Genomic DNA, 26399 nt, shown 5'->3' with positions numbered 1-26399 from the left:
TCACAGTTCTGGAAGCTAGGAAGTCCAAGATAAAGGCATCAACAAATTTGATATCTGATAGGTGCTCATGCCTCAGAGACGGTGCCTCCTAAGTGTCCTCACATAGCTGAAAGACAAAAGGACAACCCAGCTCCCTCAACCCTCTTTTATAAAGATACCGATCCCATTCATGATGACTCCACCTCATCACGTAGTCACTTCCCAAAGGACCCGCCTCTTAATACCAACATATTGGATATTTGACTGCAACATATAAATTTTTGTGGCACATAAGCATTCAAACAATAGTACTAGTTGTAAAATCTTATACTTCCCCCATTATATTGCCTGAAAAATTTAGACTAACAAAAATGGGTTTAAAGAAACCTCCTTACATTACTTCGTTTTCTTCTGACCTCAAAAAGAGTGATATCTCAGTTATATCAGACCATGAAGCCTTTTTCTCAAAAAAAAATATATATTTTATTTTTATAGCAATTTTAGGCTTACAGAAAAATAATTGAGTAGAAAGTATATATTGGACATAACCTCCTGCCTCCTTTCTGTTTCTCCTATGATGATCTTACATTAGTGTGGTACATTTGTTATAACTGATGAACCAATATGGATACATTATTATTAACTAATGTCTATAGTTTACATTAGGGTTCACTGTTCATACTGTAGAGCTCTATATGTTTTGACAAATGCATAATGTCACCATTACAGGATTGCATAGAATAGTTACACTTCCCTAAAAAAAAATCTTCTGTGTTACATCTGTTCATCTCTTCTTTCCTTCTCTCCTGCAATCTTGGCAACCATTGATCTCTTTGTTGGGTATTTTTACCTTTTGCAGAATGTTATGTAGTTGGAATCATGTAGTATATGGCCTTTTCAGACTTGTTTCTTTCTTTTACTAATATGCATATAAGGCCCTTTTTGTGGATTAGGAGATCATTTAAAATATCATTGAAGAATATTGCACTGTATGACCGTTCCATGGTTTGCTTATTCTTTCACCTATTGAAGGACATCTTGGTGGGTTCCAATTTTTGACAATATGAGTAAAGCTGCCATAAATATCTCTTGAATGTTTTTGTATGGACTCATTTTTGTAAATACCAATGAGTACAATCACTGGATAATCACCGATAATGGACTATTTTATAAGAAATTGCCAAACTGTTTTCCAAAGTGGTTGTAAGATTTTGCATTCCCATCAGAAATTAATAGTAATTCCTGTTGATATATATCCTCACCAGCATTTGGTGTTCCATTATTAACTTTTTATAACAAATATTTTACAAAAGTTCTCATTAATATCCTAAAAAAATCATGGATGAAATGTGTATAACCTAAAACAAAGAAAGTACATGTTCTATCACATAAAGGAAAAATAGAAGTAACTTATCAAACAATAATTTGTATTGCAATGTGTAAGTGATAGAGCTTGAGTAAGCCTGATATTATCACGCAGAAATAAAATGCTTGTATTTAAACTATTATTGCTAAGAATGTAAGAGCTATGAACACGGACTGATGCTAGGGATTTTATCAGTGACACAAATATCACAAATACTGGTGGCATCGAAATTATGATTTTTCTTACATCTGAAATAACCTTGGTAAAATTTCATTTGAAACAAAATAATGTCTCCTCTCAATTTATTGAGTACCAGCAAGTACTTGCCTGAGGTTTTGAAAATGGCAACTTTAAGTGAAACAATGTATACCAAAACCAATTTTCCGATAAACTGATTGATCTAAACAAAAGTTATGCTTTTATAGCATATTTCTGGTCACAAAAACATCACCAAACTTCTAAAGAAAGATCAAAATATTTCTGAAATTCACAGTTAAAGAAATGTGAGCTATATATACAATTAAGAAAGGTTTATAAAGAACAAGTCAGATAATTATTTACCCAATTATTCCAGTTCAGGATAGTGGGTAGCTATCTGGACAGCTTAGCATGCAAGGAGGGAACTGACCTTGGACAGGACACCAATTCCTTCACAGGGCACATTCACACACAGACCCACACTCACTCAGACCAGGAAAATTTAAACACCAACTCACCTACTGTGCACATCTTTGGAATGTGGGATGAAGCCAGTGTACCTGAAGAAAACCTAGGAAGACATGGGGAGATAGGGCAAACTCCACGCAGATAGTGGCCCTAGCGAAGTATCAATATTACTCTTTTCTCATCAATGTCATAATAAAACAACATTGAACTAAATGAAATTATTTGAGGGCCTGCTATAATTTCCTTACTAAAAACGTCAAAGTGTATTTGGAAATGAACACACAAAAATAATGTATATTAATATTAAAGTGTAGTTGGTTTCAAGTCTTGAATTGTTAAAAATAGGCCTTTAAACTATAAAACCATTTCCTAAAACATCTGAAAACATTCAAAGAGGTGGGACTGCCCTATACAGGACATGGTGGCTAGTAACTCTTGCCCTAACCTATAACTTCAACAGCTCAGCCCATTGGTGTAACAACCAAAATTCCTCTTAGGCTTGCAAAACCTGTTAGTTTGAGTTACAGTACCCCACTGGCTTGTATCATTAATTGTATGATTAATGCAAATTTTGGAGAAAATTTGTCATTTTGAATCTTAAAAAAAAATCAGAAAATATATGTATTAAACATTAAAAATAAATAGGAAAGAAGCTGTTAGAGATATCTAGATTGGATGTAGGAAAGTTTCTACTTAATATGATAACATGAACATAATAATTGCAGAGTTTACTTACAAGCATATAAAATTTTCAAGAAGCTTTAATTCAGAAAATTTAGATACAGTGAAAGGACATTTGATTTAAGTGCAATTGACTCAAAATTTATAATTTTATATTGCTCTGAAATAACATCTTTTGTAATTTGATCAGATTGCAATTGTATTTTCCTTCTGCATTTAATACAATTGTCCTTTTGTTAATTTTTCCTCTTTATTCCAGGTGTATCTATTCCATACTTTTATTAATAGAATTCTAAATCTTTACTTAATATTATTTCAAATATTGTTGAAAACAATTTTACCTTGACACTTATTGTGTTTTTAAAATTTTATTGATTGGTCTTCAGATAATACTATAAGTAATGAAAAAAATCACACTTAAAATAATATGATTAATGCAAATTTTAGAGAAAATTTATCATTTTGAATCTTTAAAAAAATCAGGAAATATATGTATTAAACATTAAAAATAAATAGGAAAGAAGCTGTTAGAAATATTTAGGTTGAATGTGGGAAAGTTTCTACTTAATATGATGACATGAGCATAAAATAAGAGAAAGGAATAAGAAAACATAGTAAACAAGCTTTGGGGAAGTAGAAATTACAGAATTTATCTATGAGGGTGAGCGTGCAATAGATAGATAATGATTAGGAGCTACCTGGACTAACTTCTGGGGATATGGTATTAACTAAGAAGTCAAGAGTAGGAGCAAGTTTGGAAGATAACAAACTTGGTTATTTACTCTTGAGGTTTTCAAATAGATTGGAGACCTAAACAATATTCCAAGAATAAGAAATAATAAAAGTACGATATCTGCTCTAAATGTCTCTCCATCTGATGGACTGAGTTTCCAGATAAAATCATCCAGCATTCAGTTGGAGTGCATAATTAAAATTCTGAGGAGATGCCATGATGATATTATGATACATTTTTAAAGCTAAAACACACTATTGGGATTTAATTATTTGTATATTTTAGGACAAAATATCATTTAGTAAAGAAAAAGGCAGCAATATTTGTATAGTTGTCTTATGTATTCACCTTACCTTGTGGGTGCAGATACAGTCTTCTAAATTGATTATCTCTAAGAATATGAGAAAATATAAATATATAGTAACTGAGATGTGTCTCTGTAGTATACTCTCTAATTTTAAAAATTATATTATTTAAAATTACACCTAGAATAATACAAAATGAAGGACATAAACTCTTAAAAGCTACTATGCATTGTGATTTTAAAAAATCAGAGGTTCAGTATAAATTATTCTTGTAGATAACTATATGGCTCTTCTTTGATATTACAGTACTTCTTAATTTTAATTTTTTTAATGCATGATATTTTACATATTTATGGGATACATGTAAGTCTTTGTTACATGCATAAAATGTCTAATAAAGTCAGAGTACTTGGGGTATCAATCACCTTGAGTATTTATCATTTCTATGGGTTGGTAACATTTTATGTCCTTTCTTCTAGCTACATTATACAACAATACAATATATTGTTGCTAATTAAAGTCACTCTAATATGCTACCAAGCAATACAGCTTATGTCTTTTGTCTAACTCTATGTTTGTGCCCATTCACCAACTTCTCTACATTTCCCCCTTCCAGGCTCACGCCCTTCCAAGCCTCTGGTATCAATCATTCTATGTTCTGTCTCCATGAGATCAAGTTTCTCCAATCACACATATAATGATAATATGTGATATTGTCTTTCCAGACCTGACTTATTTCAACATAATGACATTTAGTTTCATCCATGTTGTTGTAAATAACAGGATTTTATTCCCTTTTTGGCTGAGTGTGTATATATATGTGTGTGTGTACAAAATGTGATATATGTATATATTAATTTTCCTCTTTAAATAAGTTTAATTTTAGTTTCAGGGACACGTGTGCAGGTTTCTTATGTGAGTATATTGTTTTTTATGTGAGGTTTGGAGTACAATTGATGCTGTCACTTGGGTAATGAGCATAGTACCCAATAGTTAGATTTTCAACGCTTGTCCCACACCTTCTAGCCCTCATTTAGTAGTCTTCAGTGTCCATTATTACCATCTTTATGTCTATGAGTACCCAATGTTTAGCTCTGACTTATGAGAACATGCAGTATTTGGTTTTCTGTTCCTACGTTAATTCATTTAACTCACAACATGTATGGCTTCCAGCTGTGTACATGTTGCTGCAAAGACCATAATTTCATTCTTTTTTAAGGATGCATAGTATTCCACAGTGTATATATACCACATTTTTCTATCCAATCCATCATTAATGGGCACCTAGGTTGATTCCATGTCTTTGCTACTGTGAAAAGGCCTATGATAAACATATACATACATGCGTTTTTCTGTAGAACGATCGTTTTTCTTTCGGATATGTAGTCAGCAATGGGATTGCTGGGTTGAATGGTAGTCCTGTTTTAAATCTTTAAGAATTTTCCAAAATGATTTCCATAGTTGCTGAACTAATGTACATTTCCAACAACAGTTTATAATTGTTCCATTTTCTCCACAGCCTTGCCTTTGACTTTTTGTTAATAGCCTTTCTCACTGGTGTGGGATGGCATCTCATTTTGGTTTCAGTTTGCATTTCTCTGATGATTAGTGATGTTGAGCATTTTTTCATATATTTGTTGGCCATTTGTATGTCTTCTTTTAAGAAATACTTCTTCATACATTTAGCCCTCTTTTTAATGGAGCTATTTGTTTTTTGCTTATTTAATTGTTTAAGTTTCTTGTAGACACTGGATAGTAGACCTGTGTCGGAAGCATAGTTTGAGAACATTTTTTTCTCATTCTTTAGGTTGTTTGTTTACTCTGTTGATAGCTTATTTTGCTGTGCAAAGTCTCCTTAGTTTAATTAGGTCTTGTCAATTGCTTCAAAAGCAATTGCTTTTGAAGACTCAGACATAAATTCTTTCCGAGGATAATATACAAATTGTTTCCTGGGTTCTCTTCTAAGATTCTTATTGTTTGAGATCTCATTTAAATTATTAATCTACCTTGAGTTTGTTTTTGTATATGTTGAAAGGTCAGGGTCCAATTCCATTCTTCTGCATCTGATTGGCAGCTATCCTAGCACCGTTTTTTAAATAGTGGGCCTTTTCTTAATTGCTTATTTTTGTCAACCTGTCAAACATTCGATGATTGTAGGTGATGCTTTATTTCTGGGCTCTCTATTATATTCTACTGGTGTATATGTCTGTTTTTGTACCAGTATTATGCCATTTTGGCTACTGTAGCCTTACAATATAAACTTGGTTAATATGATGCCTCTAGCTTTGGTCTTTTTCTTGGGATTGCTTTGGCTTTTCGGGCTCTTTTATGATTTCATATACAATGTAGAATAGATTTTCTAAATTCTTTGAAAAATGACCTTGAGAATTTGAATGGAATAATGCTGAAACTGTGTAGGGAATCCAAGAGCCCTATATCACCTGTGGGTACCCCGAATTCAGTGGCAACAAGGGAATGAGAGAAAGACAGATTAAGAGAAAAAGTGGGACCAGGGGCATCACTTTATTACCCTGGAGGAGACAGTGAAGGCCCCAAGCTCTGATCGTCCACACTATTTGTTGATTACAATGACTGGTCTATAGGGTAGGGGTGCAGTGACGGTGGAATGAATCAGTGAGCTGGAAGTGAATCAGTGAGTTGGAACTGGTGCGTCATTCTAAGGATTGATAACAGTGGCAGTTTGCGAGTTTCACAAAACAAGAACATGTGGTTATCTTTAGCTTATTATCTATGTACAGCTGATGGAACACGGGCCTTACAAGGAGCTTACAAGTCTGGCTAAGTCATCATGCTACAAAGGGGTTTTACATCCTTGAGCACAATGTTTATGGTAACAGAGCTGAGGTCAACCTGCACGGGAATGAGGCATGAAGAGGCCTTCCTCCTCAGAGGCCTCCTGTGGCCTTCCACAGTTTGTTGTTCCTTGTTTATATGTTACTCATAACCAATTTATGTAGAGATTCTGTGAGTCCTTTCTCCTTTGTAGCTTTTCCCTACAAAACTATAGTTTCCCTTGAGTAGTATGGCCATTTTACAGATTTTGTTTCTATACATGGGCATGGACTGCTTTTCCATTTGTTTGTGACATCTATACATCTTTCAGCAGTGTTTTGCAATTCTCTTTATAAAGATCTTTTACCTCCCATGTATTTCTGGGCATTTTAAAAATTTTGTGGCTGTTGTAAATAAGATTGCATTATTGATTTGGCTCTCATGCAGTGGGTTTATCTGGGGAGTACACAGTGGTCTGAGCTCCTTGCTCTGTCCCAGGTGGGCAGGAGGCAAGATGGGTTGGTCAGGCCGAGCACGCCCAGGTACAGGTGCTCTGATGGCAAGCACAAGCAACAATGCCAAGGAGAATGCAATGTATGGACACCAACCACCCAGGGTGACTAGCCATGGAGCTGGGAAACATCCCTTGCCCCAAGTTCATTGCACAGGGAGGGAGGTGACCTAAACTAACCCAGGAGACTGGGTACTTGAGATGACTTGAAATCAGCCTGGGCATGGAATATAGAGGGCCTGGGCATGGAGTATAAAGGGCACAATATCTGCAGAGAGAGCATGGTGCAGCTCAGGCTACTGATCAAGACAAAGGAGTATTTCAACTTCCTACAGTGGAAAACCCCCCTGCCCCATTTTACCACGTCTTTGCACAGGAAAGATGGACCAGCTCAGGCTGTTGATCAGCTTTAGGACTTCCTTGAGCATTTCTTGTAGAAGCTATCTAGAGATAATTAATTCTCTTAGGTTTTGCTTGTCTAGAAAAGATTTTATTTCTTTATTTATAAAGAACATTTTCCTGGGTATAATATCCTTGAGTAGTAGGTTTGGCTTTTGTTTAAATTTTCTTTTTTGGCCCTTTAAATATGTCATTTAGTCTAACCTGGCCTGAAAGGGTTCTGCTTAGGAATCTACCATTATTCTCACAGGGTTCTTTTATATGTGAGATGCTTTTCTGTTGTTATTTTTAGAACTCTCTTTGAATGTAGACATTTTTGGGTATAGTATGCTATAGTGACGACCTTTTTGAATGTATCTGGGAATATCAGAGCCTACTGTATCTGAATGTCTAAATCTGTTGCTAAGATTGGGAAAGATTTTTTATCTATGAAATAGATTTTCTAAACCTTTTGTTCTTTCTTTACTTTCTAACTTCCCAATAATTTGAATATTTGGTCATTTTATGGTGTTCCATATGTCATAAAAATTTACTTACTTTTTTTTTAATTCTGTTTTTGTCTGGATTATTTCAAAAGACATCTCTTTAAATTTGGATATTCCTTTTTCTGCTGCTTAAACTAGGCTGTGGCTAATGCTTTAGAATGTACTTTATATTTCATTCAATAAAATCTTCAGTTTCAGAATGTCTGGTGTTTTAAATGTTATTTGTCTCTTAGGTAAATTTCTCTTTATATTCTGAATTATTTTTCTATTTTATTTTTATTGTTTATCAGAATTTTCTTACATCTCATTGAAAGTTGTTAGCATAAATATTTTGAATTGTTCTTCTGGGATTTAAATTTGTTTTTGATTGAGATCTTTTGCTGGAGAATTATTTTATTCCTTTGGAAATGTCATATTTCCTTGCTTTTTCATGATCTTATGTTTTTACGTTGATATCTGTGCATCTGGTGAAATGGTTGCTTTCAATTATTTGAAGTTGTTTTCACAAGGGCAAAAAACTTCTTATAGATGTGTCTATAGTATTGGTTGGGTAGGACAGTGTGACTTTAATTCTGGGTGCACAAAGTGGTGTACTCTATGTGTAATTTCTTTGGCAGTAAACAGCTTCAGGGTTGTCTTGTTATTTCCTTGGTGGCACAGGTGTGGTTATTAGTGGATGCTGCAATAATGTTTTGCTGGAGATGTTTTGCTGCAATAATGTTTTGCTGAAACAATAAACAGCTTCAGGGTTGTCTGGTAATTTCATTGTGTCATAGGTGTGTTTATTAGTGGATGCTACAATAATGTTTTGCTGGAGATGGGGATACCGCATAGGACATTTTTTGGGACACAAGGGTGTCAGTGGTTGGCTAAGTGTATCTGTCCCTGGACCTCAGGTAGTGTAGCTGATACACTTTTTAGTGAGTCCAGGCAAATCTATTCTTTGGCTTCAAGATTCTTATTCAGAAGTCAGTGGTAGCAGTGGTGTACTGGGCAGGTGGATGTGTTCTTGGGCCTCTAGACTGCCAAGTTTAGCAAGGGCAATGGTAGTGGTAGTGGCCACTGGCCTTCTGGCTCCCAAGTGATGTGTTTTGGTGTTTGCAGTGGCTGTAATGGGCTGAGTAAGCCTTCACTAATAGAGCTGAAAAACTCCCTGCAAGATTTCCATAGTACAATTAGAAATATTAACAGCAGACTAGTCCAAGCAGAGGAAAGAATATCAGAGCTCAAAGAGTAGACTTTAGAATCAACTGAATCGGACAAAAATAAAGAAAAAAATAATAAAAATAATGAGAAATATGAAGTTATACAAAAAGACCAAACCTATGACTCATTGGCATCCAAAAAAGGGAGGGAGAAAAAGCAAGCACCTTGAAAAACATATTTGATGATAGTGTCCATAAAAGTTTCCTCAAGCTTACTAGAGGGATCAACATTCAAATTCAGGAAATTCAGAGAAGCCTGTGAAATACTCTACAAGACAACCATCCCTAAGACACATACTCATCAGATTCTCCAAAGTCAACATGAAAGAAAAAATATAAAAGGCAACTAGAAAGAAAGGGTAGGTTACCTACAAAGCAAACCCCATCAAGCTAACATTGGACCTTTCAGCAGAAACTGTGCAAGCCAAAAGACACTGTGGACCTATATTCAGCATTCTTAAAGAAAATAAATTGCAACCAATAATTTCATATCTGACCAAACTAAGCTTCATAAATGAAGGTGAAATAATATCCTTTTCAGACTTGGAAATCCTAAGGAATTTGTTATCACAGGACCTGACTTACAAGAGGTCCTTAGTGGAGAACTAAATATGGAAACAAAAGACTGTTACCAGCCACCACAAGAACACATATGAGTGCATAGACCATTGACACTATAAAGCAACTACACAATATATATAACAAGCAGGTAGCATAATTGGATGAAATCCACGTATATCAATATTAACCTTGAACATATATGGGCTAAACACCCCACTTAAATTGTAGAGTGGCAAATTGGATAAAGAAGCAAGACTCAACTGTATGCTGCCTTCAAGAAATCAATCTCATATTCAATGACACCCATAGACTCAAAATAAAGGGATGGAGAAAGATCTATTAAGCATATCAAAAACAATAAAGAGCTTAGATTGCTATTCTTATTTCAGAAAAAAAAAACAGACTTTAAAGCAAAAACAACAACAAAAAGGACAAAGAAGTGGAGTATATGTAATGATAAAGGATACAATTCAATAAAAAGACTTAACTATTCTAAATGTATATATACCTAACACCAGAGTAGCCAGATTCATAAAACAAGTTCTCAGAGACCTACAAAGATACTTAGATAACAATAGAATAATAGTGTGATTTCAACACTCCATTCTCCAATATTAGACTGATCACTATGCAAGAGAACTAATGAAGATATTCAGGAAACAGATTTGACACTTGACCAAATGGACCTTATAGACATCTACAGAACGTTTCATCCAACAACAAAAAAATATACATTATTCTCCTCTGCATATGGCACATATTTTAAGACTGACTACACACTTGACCATAAAGCAATTCTTTGCTACAAATTAAAAATAACAAATGTCATACCAACTACACTTTCAGAACACAGTGCAATAAAAATTGAAATCAATACCAAAGAGATATCTCAAAACCATACAATTACATAGAAATTTTAAATGTGTTCCTGAATGACTTTTGAATAAGCAATATAATTAAAGTAGAAATTATGAAATTATTTAAAGCAGATGTAAACAAATATAAAACATACTAGAGTCTCTGGGACACAGCTAAAGCAGTGTTAAGGGGAAAGTTTATAGCACTAAAAACCACCTCAAAAGTTAAAAAGTCAAATTAACAAACTAACATTACACCTAGAGGACCTAGAGTAAACAAGAGTAAACCAACCCTAAAGCTAGCAGAATAAAAGAAATAACCAAAATCAAACCTGAATAGAATAAAATTAAGGCACAAAAAAGCGTATACAAGATCAACAAAACCAAAAGTTTTCTATCTGAAAGAATAAGTAAGATTAATACACTGGCAAGTAGACTGATTAAAAAAAGAAAGACATCCCAAATCAACACAATTAGAAATGACAAAGAGGATATTATCATTGACACGTCAGAAACAGGGAAACTTCTCAGCAGATACCTCTATGCACACAAACTAGAAAACCTAAAAAAAAAAAATAGATCAGTTCCTAAAAATACACAACCTCATAATGTTGAACCAGAAAATAATCAAAACCTTGAACAGAACAATATGACATTTGGAAATTAAATCAGTAACAAATAGCTATCAATCAAGAAAAGGCCTGGGCCAGAAGGATTCACAGCCAAAATCTACCAGACATATTATAATATTCTGATACAAATCCCACTGAAACTATTCAAAGAAAATAAAAATTAAAAAAGAAAGAAAGAAAAGAAAAAGTTGAGGAGAAAAAACTTCTCCCTATATCATTCTCTCAGAACAACATCATTAAAATCAGAATCTGGAAGAGACACAATAAAAATGAAAACTTTATGCCAGTATTTCTGATGAACATGAATGTGAAAATTCTCAATAAAATAGTAGCTAACCAAACCCAGCATTACAGCAAAAAGCCAATCTATCATGATCAAGTAGACTTTATTTTGGGGATGCAAGGTTGATTCGATATACACAAATCAATAAATGTGATTCATCATATAAACAGAACTAAAAACAGAAACCACATAAATATCTCAATAGATGGAGAAAAGGCTTTTGATAAAATTTAACATCTCTTTATGTTAAAAACGCTCAACAAATTAGGCATCAAAAGAACATATCTCAAAATAATGAGTCATCTATGACAAACCCCAGCCAACATCATATTTAATGAGCAAAGTTGGATGCATTTCCCTTGATAACCAGAGCAAGACAAGTATGCTCACTCTCACCATTTATATTCACCAAATTGCTGGAAGTTCTAGCCAGAGCAATCAGGCAAGAGGAAAAAATAAGACATCCAAGTAAGAAGACAGGAAGTCAAACTAAAACTATTTCTCTTTGCTGATATTTCCCTGCCTAGAGAACACCATTGTCTCTGCCCAAAGCCTTCTACATCTGATTTAAAAAAAAAAAAAAGTTTAGTGAAGTTTCAGGATACAAAATCAATGTATGCAAGTCAGTAGCATTTCTATACATCACTGTGTCCAAACTGAGAGCCAAATCAAGAACACAGTTTCATTCACAATAGCTGCAAAAAAAAAAATAAACTGCCTAGGAATATGGCTAACTAGAGAGGTTAAATGTCTCTTCAAGAAGAACTATAAAACACTGCTGAAAGACATGAGAGATGACACAAACAAACAGAAAAACATTTCATACCTATGGATAGCAAGAATCAATATTGTTAAAGTGGTTATACTGCCCAAAGCAAAAATTTACAGATTCAGTGTTATTTCTATCAAAACACAAACACATTTTTTTACCTGAATTCAAAAAAAAATTCTAAAATTAAAAAAAAAAATTCTAAAATATAGAACTACAAAGGACCCCAATTAGACAAAGCAATTTCAAACAAAAAGAACAAAGCCAGAGACATCACACTATCCAAATTTATACTATGCTGCAAGGCCACAATAACCATAAGAGCATGTTATGGGTACAAAACAAACCTATAGACCAATGGAACAGAATAGAGAACTTGTAAATCAAGCACCATCTACAGCTATTTGATATTTGACAAAGTCAACAAACATAAGCAATGGAGAGAGGACTCGCTGTTCAACAAGTGGTTCTAGGATAGCTGGCTAGCCATATGCAGAAGACTGTTACTGTTCACATTCCTTTCACTATATACAAATAACAACTCAATGGGTTAAAGTTTTAAATATAAAATCTAAAACTATTAAAATCCCCAAAGAAAACCTAGTAAATACCATTCTGAACATAGCCCTGGCAGAGACTTCATGACAAAGACTCTAAAAGGAATGGCAGCAAAACCATTTTTTTTTTGAAAGACAAGGTCTCACTCTGTCACTCAGGCTGGGGTGAAGTGGTGTGATGAATGCTGACTGCAACCTCTATAGCCTTTACCTCCTGGACTCAAGCAATCCCCCCACCTTAACCTTCCAAGTAGGCTAAAGGCATATGCCACAATGCCTGGCTAATTTTTATTTTCTGTGTGCTACAATGCCTGGCTATTTTTCAAAGTTTTTGTAGGGATAGAGTATCTCTATGTTCCTCAGGCTGGTCTCGAACTCTTGGGTTCAAGTGATTTTCAGACCTCAGCCTCCCAAAGTTCTAAGATTACAGGCATGAATTACTGTGCCTGGCCAAAATGAAAACATAGTCAAGTTGTACCTAATTAAATGAAAGATCTTTTACACAGCAAGAAAAACTATCAACAATGTAAACAGACACCCTACAGAGTGGAAGAAAATATTTGCAAACCATGTATCTGACAAAGGGCTAATATCTGGAAACTATTAGGAACTCAAACAAATTAACAAGCAAAAACCAGACATCCTCATTAAAAACTGAACAAAGACTACAAACTAACACTTATCCGAAGAAGACATACATGTGGCCAACTAACCTATGAAAAAAATGTTCAAAATCCATAATAATTTCAGAAAAGCAGATAAGAACCACAGTGAGGTACCATCTCATATCAGGCAGAATGGCAAAGATTTCATGAAGAAGATGTCAAACAATTGCTACACAAACAAAAATTGACAAATTGAATCTAATTAAACTGAAGAGATTCTGCACAGCAAAAGAAACTATCAACAGAGTGAACTAACAAAGTACAGAGTGAGAGACTAGATCTGCAAACTATGCATCTGATAAAAATCTAGCACCTATAAGGAACTTAAACCAATTTGTAAGCAAAAACCAAACAACTTCATTAAATGGGCAAAAGACTTGAACAAACACCTTTTAAATGAAGACATACACATGACATATCAAAATCACAATAAGATACTATCTCACTCCAGTCAGAATGGCTATTTTAAAAAGTCAAACAATAGGCTGTGTATGGTGGCTCACTCCTGTAGTCCCAGCACTCTGGAAGGCTGAGGAGGGTGAATTCTGAAGTCAGGAGATTGAGACCATCCTGGCTAACACAGTGAAACCCCATCTCTACTAAAAATATAAACAAAAAAATTAGCCAGGCGTGGTGGCATGTGTCTGTAGTCCCAGCTACTCAGGAGGCTGAGGCAGAAGAATCACTTGAACCCAGGAAGCAGAGGTTGCAGTGAGCAGAGACTGCACCACTGCATTCCAGCCTGGGCAACAGAGTGAGACTCCATCTCAAAAAAAGACAAAAATTGACAGATGTTGGTGAGGTTGTGGAGAAAAGGAAATACTTATACACTGCTAGTGGGAATGTAAATCAGTTCAGCCACTGTGGAAAGTGATTTAGAGATTGCTCAAACTTAAAACAAGATTACCATTGGACCCAGAAATGCCATTATTGGCTCTATATCCAGATAAATATAAATTGTTCTCCCTTAAAGACTCATGCAAACCTATGCTTATTGAAACACTCTTCACAATAGCAAAGACTTGGAATCAACCTAGAAGTTTGTCAATGGTGGAATAGATAAAGAACAAATCTAGTATGTATACATCATGGAATAATACTCTGCCATAGAAAAGAGGAAATCAAGTCCTTTGTAGCAACATAAATGCAGCTAGAGGCCATTAAGATAAGTGAATGAATGCAGGTGCAGAAAACCAAATGTTGCATGTTCTTACTTTTAAGTGGGAGCTAAACACTGAGTACACATGGTAACAAAGAAGAAAACAATAGACACTGGGCCCTGTTTGAGGTGGGTATGGGAGGAAGGTGGGGAAAAACAAACTCTATTGGATATTATGCTTATTACTGTGATGATGAAATCTGTACACTAATCCTCCAAGACACACCATTTACACATGTTAGAAACCTGCACATTTACCCCCTGAATCTAAAGCAAAAGTTGGAAGAAAATATATAAAAATAAAATTTAAAATTATGTGACATGCATTTCCATAGGTGGCTAAAAATCTTTGTAAATACCTTTAATGGATACCTAAAATGCCTTTCTGTTTCTGTACCATGATTTAATACTTTCAAATTATTAATTACACTCTACTATTCTGCTATGATACTATAATAAACATTTCTGTTCATAAAAAGTATAAAAATAAAAATAAATAAAAAGAATGGAATACATCATTTGAATAGAGACAAAAGCCAAAAAATGAGTCTCCAGATGATGTGAAGATTAATGAAATATTCACAGAATTATGAGCACTGTCCTTTGAATATATCATATTAAAGCAATGAAAATCAGCAAATTGTCAGAATCTCAGGTAGATGATATGTCTAATGTGCTCATTTTGAAAAATGCACTGCTTGTGTATTTGCTTAAAATAGTGACTAGATTGGTTGTTGCTTGTATATAAGTTTACAGAAGTGCATAAAAAGTAATGAGGCAATATCTTATTTTTTCTTAATTGTATCTTTATTTTATTTATATTATTTCTAATAATTATATAATAATTATGTTAATTTATCAAAGTTATTTTAAAAATATGTGTCTAAAAATATTGAATCTACACATTTATGTTATACTCTATTGTGACATCCTAAAGAAGAAATCGTAGTTACTTAAATATCCAGCACAATCCTGGATATGTTATAATTTATAACAGAAGAAGGGTGGTTGGCTAAGCACAACAGAATTTGATGTTTTTTAACAATTGTTTAATGTCACACCTCTTGGTAAAGTAACAGTGAAATCCTAAGAACTCTTTAAAATTTCTTTATAAATATACTATCATAAGCTTAGCTATACCCTCATCTAAAGCTTTGATTCTAGAGCCACCATGCCTAAGCCTAAATGTTCCTTCCTGTCTCTCTAGCTCCAGGTAACAGTGATATATTTCCTAAAGTAGTGTTAATGTATTGACCTCAAATGAATCTCATTTAATATTGATTTATTAATTTTTATAGTAGTTTGATCAAACTTAAGACTATCACTTAAAAAAGTCCACATCCTTTTACTAACTCTTTGTTGTCATGCTTATATGAGGTATTATATTTCTTTGAATGTTGGTATAGTAATTGAGTCTTTGCTTTTTTTTTCTGAAATGAATGTATCTGTTTAAAGAGAATTCACTTGGCCTATAGAATTACTGACATTGAAAAACATTGAAAAGTATAAAACTATTGACATAAAAACATTTTTTTCTGGATATGTTTTATATGATAGAATTTACCTGGTAAAATGAATAGTCTTATAAACTACAAACTCTGGAATCATTTCTACTTATCCTTTATAGAATTCTGTATGTTGTGTGTACACCACTATTTTTTAAAAATATGTATAGGTTCTATTTACTTTGTTTTTCACAGGGTTACTATTCTTTGCATATATAAATTCTGTGTAAATTAGCAAAATGATGTTAGCAATAAATTAAGATAAGGAAGAGTTGCAGAGAAAAAGACATTCATATACTGTCATTTTTATTGCCCTTTTTGTATAAAAATGTACATGCATTATGAATTCTTGATCCCAGTAAAACAGTTAGAATAGGTATTATTTTTCATATTTTATTGGTAAGAAAACTGACATCTTTATTTAAAAAGATATGGCTAGTATCATAAAGCTAGTAAATGAAAGATAGAGTTTAAATCAGAACCTTATGATTTTAGATATTTTTGCAATAAGACATATGCCTTTCAATAGTGCCAGGGAGGTTAAAAAACAATTTGTTTTTTTTTTTTTGAAAGAATATCTAAATAAATTACATTGCTTTGCTGTACTATTCATTTCTTCTTGCTTTTAAAAATGAATAACAGCATTTCATGAGCTGAAAAAATATCCACTTGTATTCCAGAGTTCAAAATATGTCTAGAATAAAACTACTATGATTATTTTTTCCAGCAATATGTGTTGTAGGTATATAAATTCATGTATTTACTGTCTTGATTTCCTATTATATTGTTATAACTTTCTATTTCTGATGTTTGTTCTATTAATACTTCTTTTATCTTTAAGTTTTTCAAAAACAAACAGGAATGATTAGTGCTTCAATGTTTCTGTGTCCCTTTTTAGTAAGACAAGACTGCTTTCAAAGTGAATGCCAAGCAAATCTGTACTGTGTAGCATTATCTTTACCTTGGGTGCTACCAAAAGTAAGAATCTTTTTTCAACACTTTAAAAATCTTTAAAAACTAATTTTACTTTTATTCACTTTGGAATACTAATAGCTAACATCTATTTAAATTATATGATGTACTGGATGTGTGTGGTAAGTACATAATAGGTTTTAAATAATTTATTTCATATACGGTAACAACTCTGTGAGTACGTAAGGACATATTTTGAGGTTACGCATCAGATTAAATGAATTTATTAATCAGATTGATTAATCAAGGTATCCAAATTAATGCATAGGCCTATACCCCCATCCCTCTATTTAAAGAACAGTCACTAATTACAAAGAGTATCATCTGGCATCATACAGGCATATGTAGGAAACACTGCAGGTTTGGTTCCAGATCACCACCATAAAGCCGATATCACAATAAAGCAAGTCATGTGGACTTTTTGGCTTCTCAGGGAATAATGTTTAGAATATACTGTAATCTACTCAGCATGCAATAGCATTATGTCTTTTTTTTTTCTTTTTCTAAAAATTTATTTATTATACTTTAAGTTCTGGGTACATGTGCAGATCATACAGGTTTGTTACATAGGTATACACGTGCCAGGTGGTGGCTTGCTGCATTCATGGACCCATCATCTACATTGGGTGTTTCTCCTAATGCTATCCCTCCCCAATCCCCCTATTCCCTGCTACCTTAATTTAAAACTCGCTAATAACCAACGTAGCCTTCAGCAGGTGTGTACTTTTTGCTGGTAGGGATCTTGCCTTGATGTTGAAGGCTGCTGATTAATCAGGGTGGTGATTCCTCAAAGTGAGGTAGCTGTAAAAATTTTTAAAAATAAGTTGACAATGAAGTTTCCTGTATCAACTAACTCTTTTTTTTTTTTTTCCCACAATTAAAATTTTGGTAGCATGTGATGCTGTTTGATAGCATTCCACCCATAGTAGAACTTGTTTTAAAATTGGAGTCAGTCTTGACAAATCCTGCCACTGCTTTATCAACACATTTTATGTAATATTTTAGATCATTTGTTTTCATTTCAACAGTGCTCATAGAATCTTCAATAGGAAGAGATTTCATCTCTAGAAACCACTTTCTTTGCTTATCCAAAATAAGTAATTCCTTATTCTTTAAAGTTTTATTCTCAGATTGCAGCAATTCAGTAAGATTATAGCCCGACTTCTAATTCTAGTTCTCCTGCTGTTACTAACATAACTGCAGTTACTTCCTCCACTGAAATCTTCAACTCCTCAAAGTCATTGATGAGACTTGAAATCAATTGCTACCAAAGTCATGTGAATGTTGATATTTTGATCTATGAGTCATAAATGTTCTTAATGACATCTAGAATGATGAATTCTTTCCAGAAGGTTTTTAATTTACTTTGTGAAGATTAATCAGATAAATTACTCTTTGTGGCAGCTATAGCCTTACAAATATATTTCCTAAGTCCTAAGACTTGACAGTCAAAATTACTCTTTGATCCATGGGCTACCAAATGGATGTTGTGTTATCAGGAATGAAAACAGCATTGATCTCCTTGTACATCTTCAGTAGAGCTCTTGATTGACTAAGCTCATTGTCAATGAACAGTATTTTGAAAGGAATCTTTTTGTTTCTTTGTTTCATGAGCAATAGGTCTCAACAGTGGACTTAAATTTTTCAGTAAACCATGATAAACACTGACGTGTTATCATTCAGGGTTTGTTGTTCTATTTATATAGTGTAAGCTGAGTCAATTTAGCATAATTCTTAGGGGCCCTGAAATTGTTGGGATGGTAAATGAGAATTGATTTCAGCATAAAGTCACCAGCTGCATTATCCCGTAGCAAGAGTTACATGTGCTTTGAAGCTTTGAAGCCAGGCATTGACTTGTTTACTCTACTTTGAAAATTCTATATGGCATCTTCCAACAGAAGGGTGTTCCATGTATAACAGAAAATCTGTTGTTTAGTGTACCCCTCTTCATCATTATATCTCAGATCCAATTAACTTGCCACAGCTTCCACACCTACACTTGATTCTTCACTTTGTTCTTCTATGTTATGAAGATGGTGTCTTAAACCTCACAAACCAACCTCTGTTATCTTCCAACTTTTCTTTTGCAGCTTGCTCAACACTGTCAGTCTTCACAGATTTAAAGAGTTAGGGCCCTTCTCTGTATTAGGTGTTGGCTTAAGGGCATGTTGTGGCTAGTTTGTTCTTCTATTCAGACCCCTAAAGCTGTCTTCATATCAGCAATAATGCTATTTCACATTCTTATGGTTCACTTGTTCACTGGAGCAGAACTTTTAATTTTCTTCAAGAACTTTTCCTTTGCTAACTGTATGGCACAAGAGGCCTAGATTTAAATCTTTCTTGGCTTTCAATATGGCTTCTTCACTTAATTATTCCTAGTTTTTTATTTAAAATTAGAGATGTGCAACTTTGTCTTTCACTTTCACTTGAACACTTATAGTTCATTGTAGCCTTATTAATCGACCAAATTTTAATATTTTTGTGTCTCAGGAATTAGTCAGGCCTGAGAAGTGAGAGAGAGATAGAGAAATGGCTGGATCATAGAATATTCAGAGCACACAAACATTTATCTATTAATTTTTGCTGTCTTACATGGATGTGGTTCATGGCACACAAAACAATTGCCATAGTAATGTTAATAGTGATGACAGATAACTGGGTAACTGTAACAAATGTTCTAGTAATAAAAATTTGAAGCATCATAACAATTACTAAAATGTGACACAGATATATGAAGTAATAATACATGTTGTTGGAAAAATGGAGCCAACAATAAACTTGCTTGACTCAAACTTACCACAAAGCTTCAGTTAAAAAAAGAAATGCAATTATCTGTGAAGCCCTAATAAAGTGAACACAATAAAACAAAGTAGGCCTTTATATATTTTTTAAAACTTGATAGCTTATATGTGTTCTAAAAATTACTGCAATGTGACCTAAATACATTGCAAGTAATTTCATGAAAATACATAAAATTTTGGTGAGTGAAACTCAAGAATATTGAGTGTGCTAAATTGATATTATGTATTTGGTGAAGAAGAAACCATATATACAAGTGTATTTGTCAAACAAAAAATTTAATAAGTTTAAATGCAAATAAAATTAGAAAACACCCAATAGGAAATAAATATGTGTTAGAATGTTCCAAAGACTTTAGACTTTATTTATTTAAGTTCAATTTTTATAATTAATTCTTGATTTCTTTTTTTTTTTTTTTGGCATAAATTTGTTTTTTTTTTTTTTCCCATTTATTTATTTTATTGCATTTTAGGTTTTGGGGTACATGTGAAGAACATGCAAAATTGTTGCATAGGAACACACGTGGCAGTGTGATTTGCTGCCTTCCTCCCCATCACCTACATCTGGCATTTCTCCCCTTGCTATCTCTCCCCAGCTTCCCACCCCCCACCGTCCCTCCCCTATTTCCCCCCAACTGACCCCAGTGTGTAGTGCTCCCCTCCCTGTGTCCATGTGTTCTCATTGTTCAACACCTGCCTATGAGTGAGAACATGCGGTGTTTGATCTTCTGGTCTTCTGTCAGTTTGCTGAGAATGATGGTTTCCAGGTTCATCCATGTCCCTACAAAGGACACAAACTCATCGTTTTTGATGGCTGCATAATATTCCATGGTGTATATGTGCCACATTTTCCCTATCCAGTCTATCGTCGATGGGCATTTGGGTTGGTTCCAGGTCTTTGCTATTGTAAACAGTGCTGCAATGAACATTCGTGTACACGTGTCCTTATAGTAGAACGATTTGTAATCCTTTGGATATATACCCAGTAATGGGATTGCTGGGTCAAATGGAATTTCTATTTCTAGGTCCTTGAGGAATCGCCACACTGTCTTCCACAATGGTTGAACTAATTTACACTCCCACCAACAGTGCAAAAGTGTTCCTATTTCTCCACATCCTCTCCAGCATCTGTTGTCTCCAGATTTTTTAATGATCGCCATTCTAACCGGCGTGAGATGGTATCTCAGTGTAGTTTTGATTTGCATTTCTCTGATGACCAGTGATGATGAGCATTTTTTCATATGTTTGTTGGCCTCACGTATGTCTTCTTTTGAGAAGTGTCTGTTCATATCCTTTGCCCACTTTTGAATGGGCTTGTTAGTTTTTTTCTTGTAAATCTGCTTTAGTTCTTTGTAAATTTTGGATATCAGCCCTTTGTCAGATGGGTAAACTGCAAAAATTTTTTCCCAATCTGTTGGTTGCCGATTCACTCTAATGATTGTTTCTTTTGCTGTGCAGAAGCTGTGGAGTTTGATTAGGTCCCATTTGTCTATTTTGGCTTTTGTTGTCAATGCTTTTGGCGTTTTGGTCATGAAGTCCTTGCCTACACCTACGTCCTGAATGGTTTTGCCTAGATTTTCTTCTAGGGTTTTTATGGTGTTAGGTCTTATGTTTAAGTCTTTAATCCATCTGGAGTTAATTTTAGTGTAAGGTGTCAGGAAGGGGTCCAGTTTCTGCTTTCTGCACATGGCTAGCCAGCTTTCCCAACACCATTTATTGAACAGGGAATCCTTTCCCCATTGCTTGTTTTTGTCTGGTTTGTCAAAGATCAGATGGTTGTAGAAAGGTTGTGTTGCCTCCGAGACCTCTGTTCTGTTCCATTGGTCTATATCTCTGTTTTGGTACCAGTACCATGCTGTTTTGATTACTGTAGCCTTGTAGTATAGTTTGAAGTCTGGTAGTGTGATGCCCCCCGCTTTGTTCTTTTTGCTTAGAATTGACTTGGCTATGCGGGCTCTCTTTTGGTTCCATATGAAGTTTACGGTGGTTTTTTCCAGTTCTGCAAAGAAGGTCATTGGTAGCTTGATGGGGATAGCATTGAATCTGTAAATTACTTTGGGCAGTATGGCCATTTTCACGATATTGATTCTTCCTAACCATGAACATGGGATGTTTCTCCATCTGTTTGTGTCCTCTCTTATTTCGTTGAGCAGTGGCTTGTAGTTCTCCTTGAAGAGGTCCTTTACATTCCTTGTTAGTTGTATTCCTAGGTATTTTATTCTCTTTGTGGCAATTGTGAATGGAAGTTTGTTCTTGATTTGGCTCTCTTTAAGTCTGTTACTGGTGTATAGGAATGCATGTGATTTTTACACATTGATTTTGTATCCTGAGACTTTGCTGAACTTGCTTATGAGTTTCAGGAGGTTTGGGGCTGAGACGATGGGGTCTTCTAGATATACAATCATGTCGTCTGCAAATAGAGACAATTTGACTTCCTCCTTTCCTATTTGAATGCCCTTTATTTCTTTTTCTTGCCTGATTGCTCTGGCTAGAACTTCTAATACTATATTGAATAGCAGTGGTGAGAGCGGGCATCCTTGTCTGGTGCCACATTTCAAGGGGAATGCTTCCAGTTTTTGCCCATTCAGTATGATATTGGCTGTTGGTTTGTCATAAATAGCTTTTATTATTTTGAGATACGTTCCATTGATACCTAGCTTATTGAGTGTTTTTAGCATAAAGGGCTGTTGAATTTTGTCAAAGGCCTTCTCTGCATCAATTGAGATAATCATGTGGTTTTTGTCTTTGGTTCTGTTTATGTGGTGAATTACGTTTATAGACTTGCGTATGTTGAACCAGCCTTGCATCCCCGGGATGAAGCCTACTTGATCATGGTGGATAAGCTTTTTGATGTGCTGTTGCAATCGGCTTGTCAGTATTTTATTGAAGATTTTTGCATCTATGTTCATCATAGATATTGGCCTGTAGTTTTCTTTTCTTGTTGAGTCTCTGCCGGGTTTTGGAATCAGGATGATGTTGGTCTCATAAAATGATTTGGGAAGAATTCCCTCTTTTTGTATTGTTTGGAATAGTTTCAGAAGAAATGGTACCAGCTCCTCTTTGTATGTCTGGTAGAATTCAGCTGGGAACCCATCTGGACCTGGGCTTTTTTTGGGTGGTAAGCTCTTAATTGCTGCCTCAACTTCAGACCTTGTTATGGGTCTGTTCAGGGTTTCGGCTTCTTCCTGGTTTAGGCTTGGCAGGAGGCAAGTGTCCAGGAATTTATCCATTTCTTCCAGGTTTATTAGTTTGTGCGCATAGAGTTGTTTGTAATAATCTCTGATGATGGTTTGAATTTCTGTGGAATCTGTGGTGATATCCCCTTTATCGTTTTTTATTGCATCAATTTGGTTATTCTCTCTTTTCTTTTTTATTAATCTGGCTAGTGGTCTGTCTACTTTGTTGATCTTTTCAAAAAACCAGCTCCTGGATTTATTGATTTTTTGAAGGGTTTTTTGTGTCTCTATCTCCTTCAGTTCTGTTCTGATCTTAGCTATTTCTTGTCTTCTGCTAGACTTTGAGTTTTTTTGATCTTGCTTCTCTAGCTCTTTCAGTTTTGACGATAGGGTGTCAATTTTTGATCTCTCCTTGTTTCTCATGTGGGCACTTATTGCTATATATTTTCCTCTAGAGACTGCTTTAAATGTGTCCCAGAGATTCTGGTATGTTGTGTCTTCATTCTCGTTGGTTTCGAAGAACATCTTTATTTCTGTTTTCATTTCATTGTTTATCCAGTCAACATTCAAGAGCAAGTTGTTCAGTTTCCATGAAGCTGTGCGGTTCTGAGTTAGTTTTTGAATTCTGAGTTCTAACTTGATTGCACTGTGGTCTGAGAGACTGTTTGTTAGGATTTCCGTTCTTTTGCATTTGCTGAGGAGTGATTTACTCCCAATTATGTGGTCAATTTTAGAGTAGGTGTGATGTGGTGCTGAGAAGAATGTATATTCTGTGGATTTGGGGTGGAGAGTTCTGTAAATGTCTATTAGGTTTGCTTGGTCCAGGTCTGAGTTCAAGTCCTGGATATCCTTGTTAATTTTCTGTCTGGTTGATCTGTCTAATGTTGACAATGGGGTGTTAAAGTCTCCCACTATTATTGTGTGGGAGTCTAAGTCTCTTTGTAAGTCATTAAGAACTTGCCTTATGTATCTGGGTGCTCCTGTATTGGGTACATATATATTTAGGATCGTTAGCTCTTCTTGTTGCATTGATCCTTTTACCATTATGTAATGTCCCTCTTTGTCTCTTATGATCTTTGTTGCTTTAAAGTCTAATTTATCAGAGATGAGAATTGCAACTCCTGCTTTTTTTTGCTCTCCATTTGCTTGGTAAATCTTCCTCCATCCCTTTATTTTGAGCCTTTGTGTATCCTTGCATGTGAGATGGGTTTCCTGGATACAGCACACTGATGGGTTTTGGCTTTTTATCCAATTTGCCAGTCTGTGTCTTTTGATTGGGGCATTTAGTCCATTTACATTTAGGGTTAATATTGTCATGTGTGAATTTGATACTGCCATTTTGGTGCTAGCTGGCTGTTTTGCCCTTTAGTTGAGCTGGTACTTGTTGTTCCTTTATATGTGTAGAGCCTCTTTCAGGAGCTCTTGTAGAGCTGGCCTGGTGGTGGCGAAATCTCTGAGTACTTGCATGTTCCCAAAGGATTTTATTTTTCCTTCACTTATGAAGCTTAGTTTGGCTGGATAGGAGATTCTGGGTTGAAAGTTCTTTTCTTTAAGGATGTTGAATATTGGCCCCCATTCTCTTCTGGCTTGTAGGGTTTCTGCTGAGAGATCTGCTGTGAGTCTGATGGGCTTCCCTTTATGGGTAACCCGACCTTTCTCTCTGGCTGCCCTTAGTATTTTCTCCTTCATTTCGACCCTGGTGAATCTGACGATTACGTGCCTTGGGGTTGCTCTTCTTGACGAATATCTTTGTGGTGTTCTCTGTATTTCCTGGACTTGAATGTTTGCCTGCCTTGCTAGGTTGGGGAAGTTTTCCTGGATAATATCCTGAAGAGTATTTTCCAGCTTGGATTCATTCTCTTTGTCGCATTCAGGTACGCCTATCAAACGTAGATTAGGTCTTTTCACATAGTCCCACATTTCTTGGAGACTTTGTTCATTCCTTTTTACCCTTTTTTCTCCAGTCTTGCCTTCCCGTTTTATTTCATTGAGTTGATCTTCGACCTCTGATATCCTTTCTTCTGCTTGGTCCATTCGGCTGTTGATACTTGTGCATGCTTCACGAAGTTCTCGTGTTGCAGTTTTCAGCTCCATCAATTCACTTATATTCCTTTCTATTTTGTCCATTCTTGTTAGCATTTCGTCAAATCTTTTTTCAACGTTCTTAGTTTCTTGGCATTTGGTTAGAACATGTTGTTTAAGTTCACAGAAGTTTCTTATTACCCACCTTCTGAATTCTGATTCTGTCATTTCATCACACTCGTTCTCCATCCAACCTTGTTCCCTTGCTGGCAAGGAGTTGTGATCCCTTTTAGGAGGAGAGGTGTTCTGGTTTCGGGTGTTTTCATCCTTTTTGCGCCGGTTTCTTCCCATCCTTAAGGATTTATCCACCTGTCGACTTTGTAGTTGCTGGCTTTCAGATTGGGTCTCAAATCTTTCAGATTGACGTTCTGTTTGTTGATGATGAAGTTATTTCTGTTTCTTGGTTTTCCTTCTGACAGTCTGGCCCCTCTGCTGTAGGTCTGCTGAGGTTCACTCCAGGCCCTGCTTGCCTGGGGTTCACCTGCAGCAGCTGTTGAACAGCAAGGGTTGTTACCAGTTTTCTTCTTCTGCTATCTTTGTCCCAGAAGGATACCCGCCTAGTGTCAATCTGATCTCTCCTCTATGAGGTGTTTTTTTGGATATATAGGGGTCAGGGAGCTGCTTGAGGAGACGGTCTTTTCTTTATAGGAGCTCAAATGGTGAGTTGCGAGCTTTGTTGTTGTTCATTCAGAGCTGCTGGGCAGGTGCTTTTAGGTCTGCTGCAGGAGACCTCATAAACTGCTTTTTGTTCCCTGGTGCTCTGTCCCAGGGATTTAGGGCTTTATTTATGAGTTTCCGTTATGCTGCCGCCTTCTTTTTTTTTTTTTTCCTTCAGACCTGCGCAGCCCAGGAAAGAGGCAGCCTAGTCACTGTCGGCTTATAGCAGCTTTGCTGAGCTGCTGTGGGCTCCGCCCCGCTGCCGAGTGAGCTTCCCTGCAGTCCTGTTTATATGGGTGTAGTTAGAACTGCTTTGGCGATGGTGGCCCGCCTCTGTTGGGGCGGAGTCTCTGCTGTGGCGGGTTGCCTTGGCAACAGCGGGCTGCCTCAGCAATGGCGGGTTGCCTTGGCAACGGCGGGCTCCCTGGTAATGGCGGACGCCACTCCCCCATAGAGCTGGACCGACCCGGGTTCAGCTGCGCTGGCTGTGAAACTCTCAATCCAGAGTTTCTGGTTGCTGTTCTTTTGTGGGGGTGGGGCCAGCCGAGCCTGATCGCCTGGCTCCCTGCCTCAGAGCCTTTTTTAAGTTGGTGTTCCAGTCGC

The sequence above is a fragment of the Sapajus apella genome, unplaced genomic scaffold, assembly GCF_009761245.1.
Source record: "Sapajus apella isolate SASKATOON/1434 unplaced genomic scaffold, GSC_monkey_1.0 scaffold27, whole genome shotgun sequence".
Classification (NCBI taxonomy): domain Eukaryota; kingdom Metazoa; phylum Chordata; class Mammalia; order Primates; family Cebidae; genus Sapajus; species Sapajus apella.
Note: the sequence above shows the minus strand (reverse complement) of the source record.